Consider the following 18,448-nt stretch of genomic DNA (forward strand, 5'->3'; position numbering starts at 1 on the left):
ATAGACGACGTAAACTGGCGTTCAACGCCAGTTCTCTGCCCAATTCTGGCGTCCAGCGCCAGAAAAGGATTAAAAGTTGGAGTTCAACGCCAGAAATGGATCCAAACCTGGCGTTGAACGCCCAAAATGGCCTTATGCACGTGAATTGCTTAAGTCTCAGCCCCAACACACACCAAGTGGGCCCCAGAAGTGGATCTCTGCACCATCTATCATAGTTTACTCATTTTCTGTAAACCTAGGCTACTAGTTTAGTATTTAAACAACTTTTAGAGACTTATTTTGTATCTCATAACATTTTTAGATCTGAACTTTGTACTCTTTGACGGCATGAGTCTCTAAACCCCATTGTTGGGGGTGAGGAGCTCTGCTGTGTCTCGATGAATTAATGCAAGTATTTCTGTTTTCCATTCAAACACGCTTGTTCCTACCTAAGATGTTCATTCGCGCTTAACTGTGGTAAAGGTGATGATCTGTGACACTCATCACCTTCCTCAACCCATGAACGTGTGCCTGACAACCACCTCCGTTCTATATCCGATTGAATGAGTATCTCTTAGATCTCTTAATTAGAATCTACATGGTATAAGCTAGAACTGATGGCGGCATTCATGAGAATCCGGAAAGTCTAAACCTTGTCTGTGGTATTCCGAGTAGGATTCAATGATCGAATGACTGTGACGAGCTTCAAACTCGCGAGTGCTGGGCGTTAGTGACAGACGCAAAAGGATGAAGAATTCTATTCCAGTATGATCGAGAACCGACAGATGATTAGCCGTGCTGTGACAGAGCATGTGAGCATATTCTTCACTGAGAGGATGGGATGTAGCCATTGACGACGGTGACCCCCTACATACAGCTTGCCATGGGAGGATGTGCATGCGTGAATCAGAAGACAGAGGAAAGCAGAGATTCAGAAGACAAAGTATCTCCAAAACTCCAACATATTCTCCATTACTGCATAACAAGTAACTTTTAATTCATGCTCTCCTGTTTATTCGCAATTCAACTGATAAACATAATTGACTTCCTGAATAAGATTTACAAGGTAACCATAGATTGCTTCAAACCAACAATCTCCGTGGGATTCGACCCTTACTCACGTAAGGTATTACTTGGACGACCCAGTGCACTTGCTGGTTAGTGGTACGAGTTGTGAAAAGTATGATTCACAATTTGTGCACCAATTGCATACCACTATTTTTTTTCTACATACATCTATCTATTTTCTCTCCGCACCTCTTTTCGGATAGCCACCTCTATCTTGTGTTATTTTTTGGATTTGTTTTGCGTCACCACCTCTGCCTCTATGTCGCTTTTTAGATTCGGCCATCGCTGACTTCCTATTTTCTTCCTATTTTTCTGTCGTCATTGTCTTACTCTTCCTCTTCTCTTCATCTTTCTTACTTATTATTGTTCCTATTATTTTGTTGAGTTGGATGGCTACGGTGGCCGAAGAGTTAGCATGGCAGTGTAAGGTAGTTAATTAAGGTTGGTAGTGTGAGAAGAATAACAACTGAAAGTAAGAAAATTATTTTGTATACGACAATTTTTTTACCGTTAAAAACATTCTTTTAAAAAATTAAAATTGCAGTACAGAGTACAAGACACATTTTATTGGTGATTTTCATGAAAAAAACAAACCAATACAGGAAAAGGAGTAAAGTACTAACTCGGTCCCTATCCATTTCCCAAAATGACAAGACGATCCTTAACCAAAAACACGTTCTATTACGGTCCCTAACCCTGTACTTCATCTGCCAACCCGGTCCTTCTGTCAGTTTTTCGGCGAAAACTCGACGAAAATTGCTGACGTGTCAGGTTAAAAAATGGACAGGGACCTAGTTGTCTCTAAATTTAAATTGGTTAGGGATTTATTTGTCTTTATTATTCTTTAAACAATATTTTTAATTATATTTTTATTCATTATATTAATATTCTTTTTTTAATAAAAAAGTACAAACTAATTAATAAATTATTCAAATTTAAAAATATTATTTATTATGAAACCAAATAAATAATTTTTAAATATAATTTTTAAATATATAAATAATAAATATTAAAAGGTTTAATTATTCTGTTGGTCCCTATACTTTCACCAAATTTTTAATTAGGTCCCTATACTTTTTTTCCTTTCAATTGAGTCCCTACACTGCTTTAATTTTGTAATTAAGTCATTCCTAGTGTAAAAAATATTAGAGTTAACTGAACATTTCTTCGCAAATTGAAGGTATTTATAATTAAAAACTTAATTAAATCTTTGACCGCATGTATTTTGGTAAAAATATTATGTTAATTTTAACATTTTTAACATGAAAAGGATGTAATTACAAAATTAAAAGTAGTGTAGGGACCCAATTGAAAGGAAAAAAAGTATAGGGACCTAATTAAAAATTTGGTGAAAGTATAGGAACCAACAGAGTAATTAAACCATATTAAAATTCAGTTAATACGTTAATAATAATAACTAGTGATGAATCCAAAAAATTTTGATAGTGGGGCGAAATATATATAACATGATAATAATTTTTATAATAAAAATATTATGTTTATATAAAAAATTAGCTATCAAATTATCTACTATAAATTTGAGTATAAATACATATATTAACTTATTTTTAATGTGTATTTTGTATTTCAAAAATTGTATTTTAAAATTTATTCTGTACAAGTGATTATTTTATATTTACATAGCATAATTATTGTTATAATTATATTTTATTATTATAAAATATGATTAGGTTTCAAGATATCTAATTACAAATTAAAATACAAAAATAGTAATTTAAATAATAACACATAATTTAAAATTTAATTTTTTATATTTCATATTTTGAAACCTTGACAATATAATCAAAATGTCCCTTTTTTTAGTCACAAAAAAAATGTCTTTTTTGTATATGTCGTTAAACAATCATTTAAAATTCAACTTCATACAATTAGCTCTTGATGATATTCATAGTTGAAAAAATTCATTCAATTAGTGTAGTTATTATGAAAAAAAACTAAAGCTAATTTCAAAAGAAGAAACACAAATTGATAGATAATCTTTTGAGCCGATTTCTAAAAAAGAACACCAATCTTATTTAAATTTAAAAATTGATTATTATAATGAAAATCTAATATGAAGTTCTCAAATTGATTATCAAGTGTCGAAAGTTGAATAAAAAATTATTGTGGAGTCAAATTTAATAATTTAATGGAGGCAAATAAATATTATTATTATATATTACTCAATAAAATTTCAAACTGTAGCTTGCCCCCACACCTATAGGAGTGGATCCATTGGTGATAATAACCCTATGATATACTATTAGTATTATAAATAATGAACACATTATTTGATATATAGTAAACTTTTTTTTACTAGTAACAAATTTAATTTTTTATCTCTTTAAACTAAATTAATAATTCTATTATATTTTATTTCATTTAGTATTAGTAGCCTACTCATAGTGTATTTTAGTGTAAAGATATCAAATAGAATTATTAATTTAGTTTAAAAAGATAAAAAATTAAATTTGTTATTAGTCAAAAAAAGTTTACTATATATTAAATAATGTGTTCATTAGTTTTCACTTTATTGTAAAAATTAGCTAGATCATAATACTAATAGTATATCATAGGGTTATTATTATTAATGTATTAACTGAATTTTAATGTTTATTATTTATATATTTAAAAATTATTTATTTGGTTTTATAATAAATGATATTTTTAAATTTGAATAATTTATTAATTAGTTTGTACTTATTTATTAAAAAAGAATATTAATATAATGAATAAAAAAATAATTAAAAAATATTATTTAAAGAATAATACAGAGAAATAAATCTCTAACCAATTTAAATTTAGAGACAACTAGGTCCCTGTCCATTTTTTAACCTGACATGTCAGCAATTTCCGTCAAGTTTTCGCCGAAAAACTGACAGAAGAACCGGGTTGACAGACGGAGTACAGGGTCAGGGACCGTAATGAAACGTGTTTTTAGTTAAGGGTCGTCTTGTCATTTTGAAAAATAGACGGGACCGAATTGATACTTTACTCCAGGAAAAGAGACAGATAGAATGGTACTAAAAGGCTATTGAAAGATTAAGAAAAAGGAGAGCAATAATAGACACAATAATTAGATTATGCATGATGTTGTAATAGAGTAAATCTGGACGTACATGATAGCACCAGTATAATAGAACAATGTCATTTTGTAATTTTTTCATTTTGGGTTAAGAACACACGAACATAACTGAACTTTCTTAAAAAAAAGTATGGAGCAGTGACATAGTTGTTGTGAGTTGGTAGTAGTGAAACTGAAGGGTGTTTGAGTTGTTTGAAAATGGTCAAGACGAGTGGGATTCAAAATTAAGGGATGGATTTTTTGAATTATTAGGATTAACATTGAAAATAAAAGAAATAATTAAGGATAAAATTGAAATTAAAATGTTGACTAATGTTTGACCATTTAAAATTTGACGGTAAAATAAAATTAAAAATTATTTTAAATATTAACGATAAAATTGAATCAAATTATATGTTAGGGGTAATTTTTAAAAGTTTCGAAAATGTTATACTTTACTCTAGTTGTAATTATATTCTCTCAAATATAATTTTTTGTTTAAATTTTGAGAGTAGAATAATGTTTGGAATGATACTCTATATATTAGTGTACGAACGGTAGAATTTATATTTGATTATTGATTAAAGTTATGATACGTGTATTAATATTTTAAATCAATTAATAAAAAGAAAGTATATGATTATATTTTTAAAAAATAATATTTTAATTTATTTTTTATTATGTTAATCGCAATTTATATAAATTGTATTATAATTATGCATAATTTTTTAAATTAAATAATTAAATTATTATATTATTAATTGAGTAATGAATTTTTTTAAGGTCACATATTTATAGGATAATTTTAATAAAATAAATATTCGTAGACATTGAATATACAATTAATATAGTTCACAAATGTTTTATACAATATGTTAATGTCTTATATATTTTTTATTTTTGTCTATTAAATTTATCTCAATAATGAGAAAATTGCTTGTTATTATTTTTAATAATATATAATTAATTTCTAGCTACAGTTGAAATGATATTATTATTATTATTTGCAATAAATTTTTTATTTTATTCATTGTTTGGTATTTGTATGATAACATATAAAATTATTTTATATAAGTTAAATATATTCATCATAATTCTTTTTAAAGATATATTTTAAATATAAATACAAGAAAATAAATATTTTTTTGTACATTGCACGAGTATATATACTAATAATATACTATAAAAATTGGATATTTATTAAAATTTTTATAAAATTATTAAATTAATAAATAAAAATTTAAAAAATGCATATTCTATATATATATATATAAACAAGTCATTAATGAGTCATCGTGTTAGAATATATATTTAATATTTTATAAAAAATTTATATAAATAAATTTAATTATTTATTTAGCATAAATTTAATTATTCTATTATAATAAATTTAATTATCCATGTGACTGATTATTTATTATATATATTTGTATATAATATAACTAATGTAGTTAGTGATACTGTAAAAAACTCCGATCGTCGCATTGTTTGCAGTCACGCATTCACTGTGATAAGATCTACAAGACTCATCTAACAATTTCATAGGTAAGCCTCATTTTCACTCCATACAGCTCAGCCCTTATTTTCGAAAATTAATTGGGTTTAGTGTTAAGAAATTGTGTAATTTCGGTGTTTAGAAGCGAATTGGCTTTGTGGACTTGCTGGGTCTTGTCCCAATTTCGCGTTGGTAAGGTGAGACAATCCTAACCCTTGTCAATTACTAAATTAGTGAACCCTAAGTAATCCTAGTGTTGTTGTATGAAATTTAGATTGAATTGTGTACTTGGAAATAATTTGGTGATATTAGAGGCAAATTGGCAAGGTTGAGAGCTTTAGCTGAACTTTGGGGCCGTGGATAATTGTTAACGGTGGACTCTTGAGGTGTTCCGGGATTAACGAAAAATCAGCCAAGGTATGGTTTTGGTTTCTTGTATTTAATATATAATGTTTTGTGAAAACTTAAGCTAGATAACCTAGGATAAGTCGAATTAAAAATGTTGGAGTTTGATTGGTAATCTAGTCGACAATGTATGATTGAATTTAATGAGGCATGATGGATTTAATGGTTTTATGATATGAAAGTAGTTGATGAGGTGAGAAGATTGATGAATGATGATTTTGATGGTGATAAATGAGAATATTGGATATGAATATATGAATACTAATGATTGTGTTGGTATGATTGAACATGTTGGAACGAAATGTATTCAAAATTAAGGTATGTGCGTCGAAAGCTTGGTGTGCAAAACTGAAATTCTGCAGCACTTAGTATTTTTACCCATTTTGCAGAACTTGCGTACGCGACACCGCACGCGACGCGACCAACCCCTTCGGGTTTGGCATCTCACGTACGCACCACGCGTATGCGTGGCCCACGCCTACACGGGACCCCTATTTTCAGCAAAGTGAATTTTATGTTCTAGAACCTAATTTTGAACCTCTAAACCTCTATTTTACTCTTTTAGCCCCTAGACCTTAGTGGTATGCCTAGTAATGAGGTGAAGATAGAAATGGATACTAACTTGGGAGTGAAGCAAGTTGCGGAGTAATGAATTATGATTGTGTGGTGGTGATTTCGAGCTTGCGAAGTGTTGACTGAACTAATGTAACTATGAAGATGATAACAATGAATTTCAATTGAGATAGAAATGGGTTGATGAGGATAATGACATTAAGGTATGATGGTGATTAAATTTGAATGAATTGAATGAGATAGAGGTGACCGAGTAAGAGGCGCTGGCAATGACCACTCGCTCCCGGTATATGTTAAAGAAGTGTAGGGATGTTGAGAATGTATGGGAAATAAATTAATGATTGAATGATTATGAATGAATTGGAATAATAATGAAAATAAACTTGAATTTGATTGTGATATGCCTCCGGGTAAGACGCATTGGTGTTATCCACTTGCTCCGGGTAAGAGGCGAGATTGCCAGGTAAGATGCAGTGGTGTTATCCACTTATTCTGGGAGAGTTCGAGGCTTCGAATAAGATGCAAAGGCTGCGTTCTGTCGCCGCTTGCTCCGGGTCGAGAATTGTAACACCGTCTGAGTAAGAGGCAGAGTGAAGTTGTTCCCTGCTCCGGGTACGCGGATAAGATGCAAGGGTTACAGCGTTGTCCCACTTGCTCTGTGTTTGGTGTTCTGTCCAGGGTTAGCTACCGGACATGTCGGGTTGGGTTTATAACTGACAGATGAGACTCATCAGCCATAGGACAAGCAAACATCATACGCATATGTTTGATTTGCTTGTTTGTGCATTAATTGGGAGTGCCTATGTGAATTAGTATGCCTAATTATTATACTTGCTACCTGCATTACTTGTATCCTAATTGTGTTTGTCATTGTCTATTTGTCTGTCTGTGTATTTCCACCAGAGTTGGAGGATTTGGAGGAAGGCGGATGATGGAGGGTATTGGATGGAGTTTTGGTTAAGTCTAAGAACCCTAGAGAACCACCCTACTTATGGCTTTCATTTTTAAATCTTTAAGTTTTATAATCTGAGTGTTAAAGTTCTAGGATTGCGTCTGATTTTTTCGGGACCTTATATATTATGTATGTGGGTGCCATTACCATGCTGAGAACCTCTGGTTCTCATTCCATACGTATTATTATTTTTCAGATGCAGGTTGAAAAGCACTACACTGTATATTTTGGAGACTCTGAGGAAGCGAAGAACTCTTGGAACACAAGGTTGTATTTTATATATATATATAGATTCTTCACCTTGTATTTTATGTTTGTCCCTCTTAGAAGTTGACTCGGAGAAACAGATTGTCAGTTTTCTGTTTTAGGTTACTTTGGGGGTGTATATATATGTATATGTATACTCTGGTCGGTCTTTGCTTCGCAGGCTGAGCTCAGAGCTTGTTAATTGTATATTGGAACTCTGATCTTATACATATATTATCATTTCTGTTCAATCTTGTCTACCTTTTTACTTTTATCCGATCGTGAGTGTTGCGTTGTTCTGCTTGTATTTTGTTCAATAACTTTTCTTCAAAAGGCTCCTAGATAAAAATATCCTTGCTATATTATATAAATATATTTTTCTTTTAAAGGTCATAGCGCCTCGCCACCTCTGTTTTTTAGCCTAGATGTAAAGTTCTGTGTGGTAGGGTGGTACATTATGGTATCACAGCAATTCGTTCCTGTAGAGCCTGAGAGACGGACTGACTATACTTCTGAGCATACTCTGGTTGTGTGTATATGCTATTTAGGATGTCTGCTTAACATATATAGCATAAATATTCATGAGCATACTTTTAGATATTCGAAGCACTAGACTCAAGATATATATTAAGACTGATCACCTTAATATCGGTTGTTTGGGGTAGAGAAGACTCAAAGGGCATCTCGTGGAGGTGAGCGAGATGATACAGCTGATTTTAGGGTTGCTGTTGTGCAAGCTACTGCTGAAGGGATAGAGCAAGTAACTCAAGAATTGTGATGGAGGCGGTGATGGATTAGGTGGGGAGACTACCAGGGATTAGAAACTCGTGCAGCTGAACAAATGGTCGATAGCGTTTAGTTATAGAGATGAATATATTCAAGGAGTGTTCTGGCAGCGTATGTGAATGATTAAGATCTTAGTGGCTTATAAAAATCAGAGTAACGCTATGGAAGCACGGTGAATTTGGTGGCTCTAAAATTATAGTGACGTGAGAAATGGGTAATGGGATGTGAGAATGAATTGAGGATTGACATAGGATCGAGGAATGAAGAGTGCGTGTATATAGGATTAGGTTAAAATGATTTGACTCAGACTAAGAGATAGAGTAATTATCTAGTGTTTGAAATAGTTGAGAAGGACTTGAGATTTAAATTGAATTAGATGGCTGATAAACCCATATTTCATGAGTTATTTTGTGCTTAGTTTGAGTGATTTATACAATCCTTCACCCACTTATTCATATTAATTGCATGGTTTTACTTTCCTTTCCTTATTATGTGATGTACGTGAAAAATATGTTTCCTAAGCTTTAAAATTAATTATTTTAATTACCTTTATTTCCATTCGATGCCGTGATTAGTGTGTTGAGTAGTTTCAGATTTTCTAAGACAGAATGACTTAAAGGATGGAAAAGGAAACGTACAAAAATGGAAGGAAAGTGCGAAACGGAGTTTTGAAGAAACTGGCATCCACGCGATCGCATGGATGACGCGATCGCGTGCCAGGAGCGAAGAAGCAGCGACGCGGCCGCATGACTGACGCGGCCGCGCGACTTGAGCATAGCGCATTCGATGCGGACGCGTGACCGAGGCGACCGCGCCACAAGGAAAACTCCAGATGACGCGACCGCGTGACCCACGCGGACGCGTGACAGAGGCCACGTATCAGAATTTACAGAATACGCCCCCAGCGATTTCTGAAGCCCTTTTGGCCCAGATCCAGGTACAGAACACACAGACTAGAGGCTATAAAATGGGGGAATGCATCCATTCAAAAGGGGGGCTCGCCAATTTTTACTTCCCATGATTTAGATTTACTCTTGAGAGAGGTTCTCCCCTCTCTCTCTTAGGATTTAGGACTTCTCTTAGTTTGTAAGAGTGACTCTCGATCCAGGTTTAATGTTTCTTTGTTTTAGCTTCCCTTTCACTTTTATTTATTCCAGCACTTGGGTTGATTATTTATTTTTATAATTGAATTTATGAATTATTCCATGTTACAGATTATTATTTGAATTAATGATAATTGAGGTATTTTCAGTTTATGATTGCTCTTTTTAATTTATGTTATCATTGTTTCCGATCTGAAGATATTTTATTCCAGCAATTTACTTTTTCCCCTTTTGGTCCTGGTTAAGAAATCAGTAACTCAATAGTTATCAACCCCAGCATAATTGATAATCGTTATGTTGCTAATTAAACTGAACTTCAATAATCCCAACTTTTTCTTAGGAAATAAATAGGATTCGAAGGTTAAACTAATTAGTCCCTTGACTTTCCTTTGCTTTAGTAAGGGTTAACTAAGTGGAATTTAGATTCAACTTTCATTATTGTTGAGAGAAATAACTAAGTTGGACTTCCAATTTCTCTTACCTTGCCAAAAGTTTGCTTTACAGTATTTATTTATTTTAACTGCCATTTACTTTACTTGTCATTCAAATCACTTGCTTCTCACCTTCTAAACCCCGATTACAACCTTTATAGCCAATAATAAGAACATACTTCCTTGCAGTTCCTTGAGAAGACGACCCGAGGTTTGAATACTCGGTTAACAATTTTTAAGGGGTTTTTTACTTGTGACAACCAAACGTTTGTACGAAGGGATTTTTGTTGGTTTAGAGACTATATCTACAACGCAACTGTTTTTATGAAATTCTTTACTGGCAAAAATCCCAACGTCAAAATGGCGCCATTGCCGGGGAACTGCTAACGTGTGCCTTATTATTGGTTATTGTAAATATTTTTCTTTTACTTGTTTATTTAATTCTATTTTTCCTTTTTATTTTTCATTTGCTACCATGAATTCTCACCCCTCTCGCTTTGAGTTTGGTTCTAACTTTGTTGAAGGAAATAGAAGTTACAGCAGGAATATGCATCAAGGTCAGACCAATCAAGGATGGATGGAGCCAAGAGGATCTAATCAACCCTTTAGGCAACAACACCCTCCGAGATATCATGGACAAGGACCATTCTACAATGCATATCCAGCTGAAAGATATGGTGGACAACCTTGTAACTACCAACAAGCCCCATCCCGTGCATATAAACCATCCTTTCAACATAACCTCGAACCACCACACTCACAAGCTTCTCTTCACCATTCGCCACCATATGATCCTTCCCTACCCCAGTACCAATCCAATCACTCCGAATCACCGCCACTTTCCTATGTATCATGTCCAAATCCGGCAACCCGAGAAGCAGAGGTTCGCCTAAAGGAAACAGTAAATAAACTTCAAACAACCATTCGACAACTGGAGCAAGCAGTAATTTAATGGGTTTCTAGGTGCTCAAATACACAAGGATCAGCCACAGCCCCATGTGAATAGTCTAACGAAGAGCGTATCATGAAGGAGATACCAGAAACTCCAGTGAATAAGACAGAGAATGAATTCGTTCTAGAACAGGTAGAAGAAGCTGTCATTGTTCAAGAAGAAGAGTTGGTTGAAGATCTAGGAGATGCTGAACCTCCATGGGAATCCAGAACTGAGGAGAACTCCGTCAAGGACGCTACAGTTGATGCTAAGGAGGATATTGTACAATCCCCAAGGCAAGTTGTTTATGAAGAATCAGACGGAATAACCCAAGAAACAAATTCCCTTGATGATGATAGTCACAAGTCTGGCTTTCTTAGTAATGAATTTGCATCTGCAAGTGAATCCTCTGAGATCGAAGAATCTTCCCCAAGTGAATACGAAGACGATGCGGAGGTAGATTTCTCTCAACCTCCAATCTATGACACAAGTGATGAGGAAGACATAGAAGACTTTGACCAGGACACAGATACAATTGTAGAACCTTGCAAGGAAGTGGAGGAATTCACAGAAGAGCATAAGGGAGTAGAACTTACAGAACCACCGGAAACACCTATCCCAAGGCCATTACCACCTAATACAAGCTTCAAGTGGGTACAATCCTTAACCTATAACTTTACTTATTCACTTGAATATGGTTTGCTTGAAACAGATGGCCAGCTTAGAGTTCTTTGCGGCTTTAAGAGTAAGAGGGAAATGGCTCGTACTCAGAGTTGGTGCACAAGGTTCAATAAGGTTCCACGCTTCACCTCGAAGTACACGGATTGGTACCATGCTCAATTGCATGGATCACAGAGAACGTTTGGTCACCATGGTGAGATTCTACTCTTTAAACCGCCCGGATGGAGACATGTAGATCAAGACGGAGGCGTATTTAAAAGCAAGGCTTGGGATCCTGGAGTTTATCCTGACGTTTGTCACCCCGGGAGCCTAACAATCTGTTTGAAGCTTTTCAGAAGCTTTGCATGCCTAGTTTGGGATCCCAGAGGCTATTGGCATTCCAAGCACTGGTGGAGATTTTTGGACGAATTTAAACATAAGCCGCCATAGCAGGAAGCTCCTCCAATGTCCAACTTAAGGACTTTAACTAAAAGTGCTAGGTGGGAGACAACCCACCATGGTATGGTCGCTTCTTTTTCAATTTAATTCTTGTTAATTGCTTTCATTTTTATTTTCTTTTCATTTTACTTTACTGAACCTGGAATCATGCATAGCATTCATATTAATCATTGCATTATACATTTATCTTACATAAAAAAAGGGATGCACGACGCGACCGCATGCCCCATGCGATCGCGTCATATTGCGAAAACACTATACACGCGACCGTGTCACCCACGCGGCCGCGTGCCCTGGAGATCAGCGTCAAGATCCAACGTCCAGAAAGTTAGGCTGGAATCGTGCGGCCCTTGTGCGTTTTGCACAAATTAGCCCACGCGATCGCATGCCCAATGCGATCGTGTCACTTGCACAAAACCAATCCCACGCGACCGCGTGAGTGACGTGATCGCGTCGCATGGATTGCACAACACCCTCAAAGGAGACAGAGAGTTGCGCTAAAACGACGATGGAAGCGTGCGTCTAGCACAAATTCCAGCGACGCGATCGCGCGACCCACGCGATCGCGTCATCCCCTCTCCTAATTCAATTGAAGGACTAATTCACCTCTATCAACATCAATCACAGCTCTTGCTGTGGCTAGGAAAGGTCTTCCAAGGATGATGGATTCATCCTCATCCTTCCCAGTAACAAGGATTATGAAATCAGCAGGGATGTAAAGGCCTTCAACCTTTACTAACACGTCCTCTACTTGTCCATAAGCCTATTTTCTTGAATTGTCTGCCATCTCTAAGGAGATTTTAGTAGCTTGCACCCCAAAGATTCCCAGTTTCTCTATTACAGAGAGGGGCATGAGGTTTATCCCTGAACCAAGGTCACACAGAGCCTTTTCAAAGATAATGTTGCCTATGGTACAAGGTATTACGAACTTTCCAGGATCCTGTTTCTTCTGAGGCAATGTCAGTTGATCCAGATCACTTAGTTCATTAGTGAACAAGGGAGGTTCATCCTCCCAAGTCTCAATACCAAATAATTTGGCATTCAGCTTTATGATTGCACCAAGGTACTTGGTAACTTGCTCTTCAGTAACATCCTCATTCTCTTCAGAAGAGGAATACTCATCAGAGCTCATGAAGGGCATAAGGAGGTTTAATGGAATCTCTATAGTCTCTAGATGAGTCTCAGATTCCTTTGGTTCCTCAAAGGAAAACTCCTTATTGATCACTGGACGTCCCAGGAGGTCTTCCTCACTGGGATTTACGTCCTCCCCTTCCTCTCCAGGTTCGGCCATGTTGACTATGTCAATGGCCTTGCACTCTCCTTTTGGATTTTCTTCTGTATTTCTTGGGAGAGTACTAGGAGGGATTTCAGTGATCCTTTTACTCAGCTGGCCCACTTGTGCCTCCAAATTTCTAATGGAGGACCTTGTTTCATTCATGAAACTTACAGTGGCCTTAGATAGATTAGAGACTAAGTTTGCTAAATTAGATGTATTTTGTTCAGAGTTCTCTGTCTGTTGCTGAGTGGATGATGGAAAAGGTTTACTATTGTTAAACCTATTTCTTCCACCATTATTAAAGCCTTGTTGAGGCTTTTGTTGATCCTTCCATGAGAGATTTGGGTGATTTCTCCATGAGGGGTTATAGGTGTTTCCATAAGGTTTACCCATGTAATTCACCTCTGCTATTGCAGAGTTTTCAGGATCATAAGCTTCTTCTTCAGAAGATGCCTCTTGAGTACTGTTGGATGCAGCTTGCATTCCATTCAGACTCTGAGAAATCATATTGACTTGCTGAGTCAATATTTTATTCTGAGCCAATATGACATTCAGAGTATCTATTTCAAGAACTCCCTTCTTCATAGGCGTCCCATTACTCACAGGATTCCTCTCAGAAGTGTACATGAACTGGTTATTAGCAACCATGTCAATGAGTTCTTGAGCTTCTGCAGGCATTTTCTTTAAGTGAATGGATCCACCTGCAGAGGTATCCAATGACATTTTAGCTAATTCAGATAGACCATCATAGAATATGTCCAGGATGGTCCATTCTGAAAGCATGTCAGAAGGACACTTTTTGGTCAGTTCTTTGTATCTCTCCCAAGCTTCATAGAGGGATTCACCTTCTTTCTGTCTGAAGGTCTGAACATCCACTCTATGCTTACTCAGCTTTTGAGGAGGAAAGAACTTGGCTAAGAAAGCCTTGACCAGCTTATCCCAAGAGTTCAAGCTATCCTTAGGTTGAGAGTCCAACCATATTCTAGCTCTGTCTCTCACAGCAAAAGGAAAAAGCATGAGCCTGTAGACTTCAGGATCTACTCCATTAGTCTTAACAGTATCACATATCTACAAGAATTCAGTTAAGAACTGAAAAGGATCTTCAGATGGAAGTCCATAAAACTTGCAGTTCTGCTGCATCAGAGAAACTAATTGAGGTTTCAGCTCAAAATTGTTTGCTCCAATGGCAGGAATGGAGATGCTTCTTCCATGTAAATTGGAATTAGGTGCAGTAAAGTCACCAAGCATCCTCTTTGCATTATTATTATTTTCGGCTGCCATCTCCTCTTCCTGTTCGAAAGTTTCTGAAAGGTGATTGCTGGATTGTTGTAATTTAGCTTCTCTTGGTTTCCTCTTCAGAGTCCTTTCAGGTTCTGGATCTGCTTCAACAAGAATATTCTTGTCCTTGCTCCTACTCATATGAAAAAGAGGGACAGAATAATAATAATAATAATAATAATAATAATAATAATAATAATAGGGGTCCTTTTTACTACAGTATAGAGGTCCCTGTGTGAGTAGAAGAAAAGAAGAAGAAAAAATTCGAACACAGATGGAAGAGGGGGTTCGAATTTGGGTGAGATGAAGTGTTAGTAGATGAATAAATAAATAGAAGGAGATAAGAGAGAGAGAGAATTTTCGAAAATAATTTTTGAAAAAGAGTTAGTGATTTTCGAAAATAGTTTTTGAAAAAGGTTAGTAATTTTTCGAGAATTAAAATAAAAAATTAAAATAATTAGTTAATTAAAAAGAAATTTTGAAAAAGAGGGAAGATATTTTCGAAAATTAGAGAGAGAGGGAGTTAGTTAGGTAGTTTTGAAAAAGATAAGAAACAAACAAAAAGTTAGTTAGTTAGTTGAAACAAATTTGAAAATCAATTTTGAAAAGATAAGAAGATAAGAAGTTAGAAAGGATATTTTAAAATCAAATTTTGAAAAAGATAAGATAAAGAGATATTTTTGAAAAGATATGATTGAAATTAGTTTTGAAAAAGATTTAATTTTTAAAATCACAATTAATGACTTGATTCACAAGAAATCACAAGATATGATTCTAGAACTCAAAGTTTGAATCTTTCTTAACAAGCAAGTAACAAACTTGAAATTTTTGAATCAAAACATTAATTGATGATGTTATTTTCGAAAATATGATGTAAAATTAAGAAAAATATTTTTGAAAAATATTTTTTTGAAATTTTCGAAAATAGATAAGAAAATTGAAAAAGATTTGATTTTTGAAAAAGATTTTGAAAAAAGATAAGATTTTTAAATTGAAAATTTGATTTGACTCATAAAAACAACTAGATTTTAAAAAGTTTTGAAAAAGTCAACTCAAATTTTCGAAATTTTAAGAGAGAAAAGGGGAAGATATTTTTTTGATTTTTTTTGAATTTTTATGATGAGAGAGAAAAACATGAAAATGATGCAATGCATGAAAATTTTTAGATCAAAACAATGAATGCATGCAAGAATGCTATGAATGTCAAGATGAACACCAAGAACACTTTGAATGTCAAGATGAACATCAAGAACTTATTTTTGAAAAATTTTTAATGCAAAGAAAACATGCAAGACACCAAACTTAAAAATTTTTCATGTATAGACACTATGAATGCAAGAATGCATATGAAAAACAAGAAAAGACACAAAACATGAAAACATCAAGATCAAACAAGAAGATTTACCAAGAACAACTTGAAGATCATGAAGAACACTATGAATGCATGAATTTTTCGAAAAATGCAAGATGAATATGCAATTGACACCAAACTTTCAAATTGACTCAAGACTCAAACATGAAACATGAAATATTTTTTATTTTTATGATTTTTTTATTTTTTTTAGATTTTTCGAAAATTAATGTGAAAAAGAAAAATAAGGATTCCAAAATTTTTAATATGAATTCCAGGAATCTTGTGCTCTTTAGTCTAAAGCTCCAATCTGAGGGTTAGGCATGGCTTAATAGCCAGCCAAGCTTTAGTATGCTATTACATGCATTGAAGTGATTAGTTGAATCCTCAGTCCAAAGGAATTTGGACATGGCTTCACAGCCAGCCAGGATTCAACAAATAATCATGAAACACTAGAATTCATTCTTAAAAATTCTGAAGAAAAATATATTTTTGAAAAGATTTATTTATTTTTTTTTTCGAAAACAGATGAGAAATTTTTGAAAGGTTTTTGAAAAATTTTTGAAAATAAAACAAAAAGAAAATTACCTAATCTGAGCAACAAGATGAACCGTCAGTTGTCCAAACTCGAACAATCCCCGGCAACGGCGCCAAAAATTTGGTGCACGAAATTGTGATCTCAGGCAACGGCGCTAGAAACTCTGTGCGCACGTCTTAATAAATCGTTTTTCATTCACAACTTCGATACAACTAACCAGCAAGTGCACTGGGTCGTCCAAGTAATAAACCTTACGTGAGTAAGGGTCGATCTCATGGAGATTGTTGGTATGAAGCAAGCTATGGTCACCTTGTAGATCTCAGTCAGGCGGATATAAAATAGTTATGGAGTTTTCGAAAATAAATAATAAAATAAGGATAGAAATACTTATGTAAATCATTGGTGAGAATTTCAGATAAGCGCATAGAGATGCTTTCGTTCCTCTGAACCTCTGCTTTCCTGCTGTCTTCATCCAATCAATCCTACTCCTTTCCATGGCTGGTTTTATGTAAAGACATCACCGTTGTCAATGGCTACTTTTTATCCTCTCTGGAAAATGGTCCGATGCGCTGTCACTGCATGGCTAATCGTCTGGAGGCATCACCCTTGTCAATGGCTGCATCCCATCCTCTTGTGAAAATGGTCCAAATGCTCTGTCATAGCACGGCTAATCATCTGAGGTTCTCGATCATACTGGAATAGGATTCACCTTCCTTTTGCGTCTGTCACTACGCCCAGCACTCACGAGTTTGAAGTTCGTCACAGTCATTCAATCCCAGAGTCCTACTCGGAATACCACAGACAAGGTTTAGACTTTCCGGACTCTCATGAATGCCGCCATCAATCTAGCTTATACCACGAAGATTCTGATTAAGAGATCCAAGAGATACTCATTCAATCTGAGGTGGAACAGAAGCGGTTGTCAGGCACGCGTTCGTGGGAGAATAATGATGATTGTCACGTTCATCACATTCAGGTTGAAGTGTGAATGAATATCTTAGAAGCGGAATAAGTTGAATTGAATAGAAAAACAGTAGTACTTTGCATTAATCTTTGAGGAACAGCAGAGCTCCACACCTTAATCTATGGAGTGCAGAAACTCTACCGTATGAAAATACATAAGTGATAATGGTTCAGGCATGGCCGAATGGCCAGCCCCCATGAAAGTCTAAGATAGCATAAAACTGATCAAAGATCTCTAATACAATAGTAAAAAGTCCTATTTATAGTAAACTAGTTACTAGGGTTTACAGAAGTAAGTAATTGATGCATAAATCCACTTCCGGGGACCACTTGGTGTGTGCTTGGGCTGAGCTTGAATGTTACACGTGTAGAGGTCAATCATGGAGTTGAACGCTAGTTTGTAACGTATTTCTGGCGTTCAACTCTGGCTTGTGACGTGTTTCTGGCGTTTAACTCCAGACAGCAGCGTAGAACTGGCATTCAACACCCTTTTACGTCGTTTAAACGCGGCCAAAGTATAGACTATTATATATTGCTGGAAAGCCCTGAATGTCTACTTTCCAACGCAATTGGAAGCGCGCCATTTTGAGTTCTGTAGCTCTAGAAAATCTACTTTGAGTGCAGGGAGGTCAGAATCCAACAGCATCAGCAGTCCTTCTTCAACCTCTGAATCTGATTTTTGCTCAAGTCCCTCAATTTCAGCCAGAAAATACCTGAAATCACAGAAAAACACACAAACTCATAGTAAAGTCTAGAAATGTGAATTTAACATAAAAACTAATAAAAATATCCCTAAAAGTAACTAGATTCTACTAAAAACATACTAAAAACAATGCCAAAAAGCGTATAAATTATCCGCTCATCAGTCACTGAGGAGGCCATAGAGGACA

At 35.0% G+C, this 18,448-nt stretch overlaps 1 non-coding gene across 1 annotated transcript; it reads left to right on the forward strand.

Annotated features, from left to right (window-relative positions):
• Positions 1-14,205: 14,205 nt before the first annotated feature.
• Positions 14,206-14,313, forward strand: LOC112761067 (small nucleolar RNA R71). The gene has a single exon (XR_003181477.1). It is a non-coding gene; the product is annotated as a small nucleolar RNA R71 (small nucleolar RNA).
• Positions 14,314-18,448: the final 4,135 nt, after the last annotated feature.

This window comes from Arachis hypogaea, chromosome 16 (genome assembly GCF_003086295.3).
Source record: "Arachis hypogaea cultivar Tifrunner chromosome 16, arahy.Tifrunner.gnm2.J5K5, whole genome shotgun sequence".
NCBI lineage: Eukaryota > Viridiplantae > Streptophyta > Magnoliopsida > Fabales > Fabaceae > Arachis > Arachis hypogaea.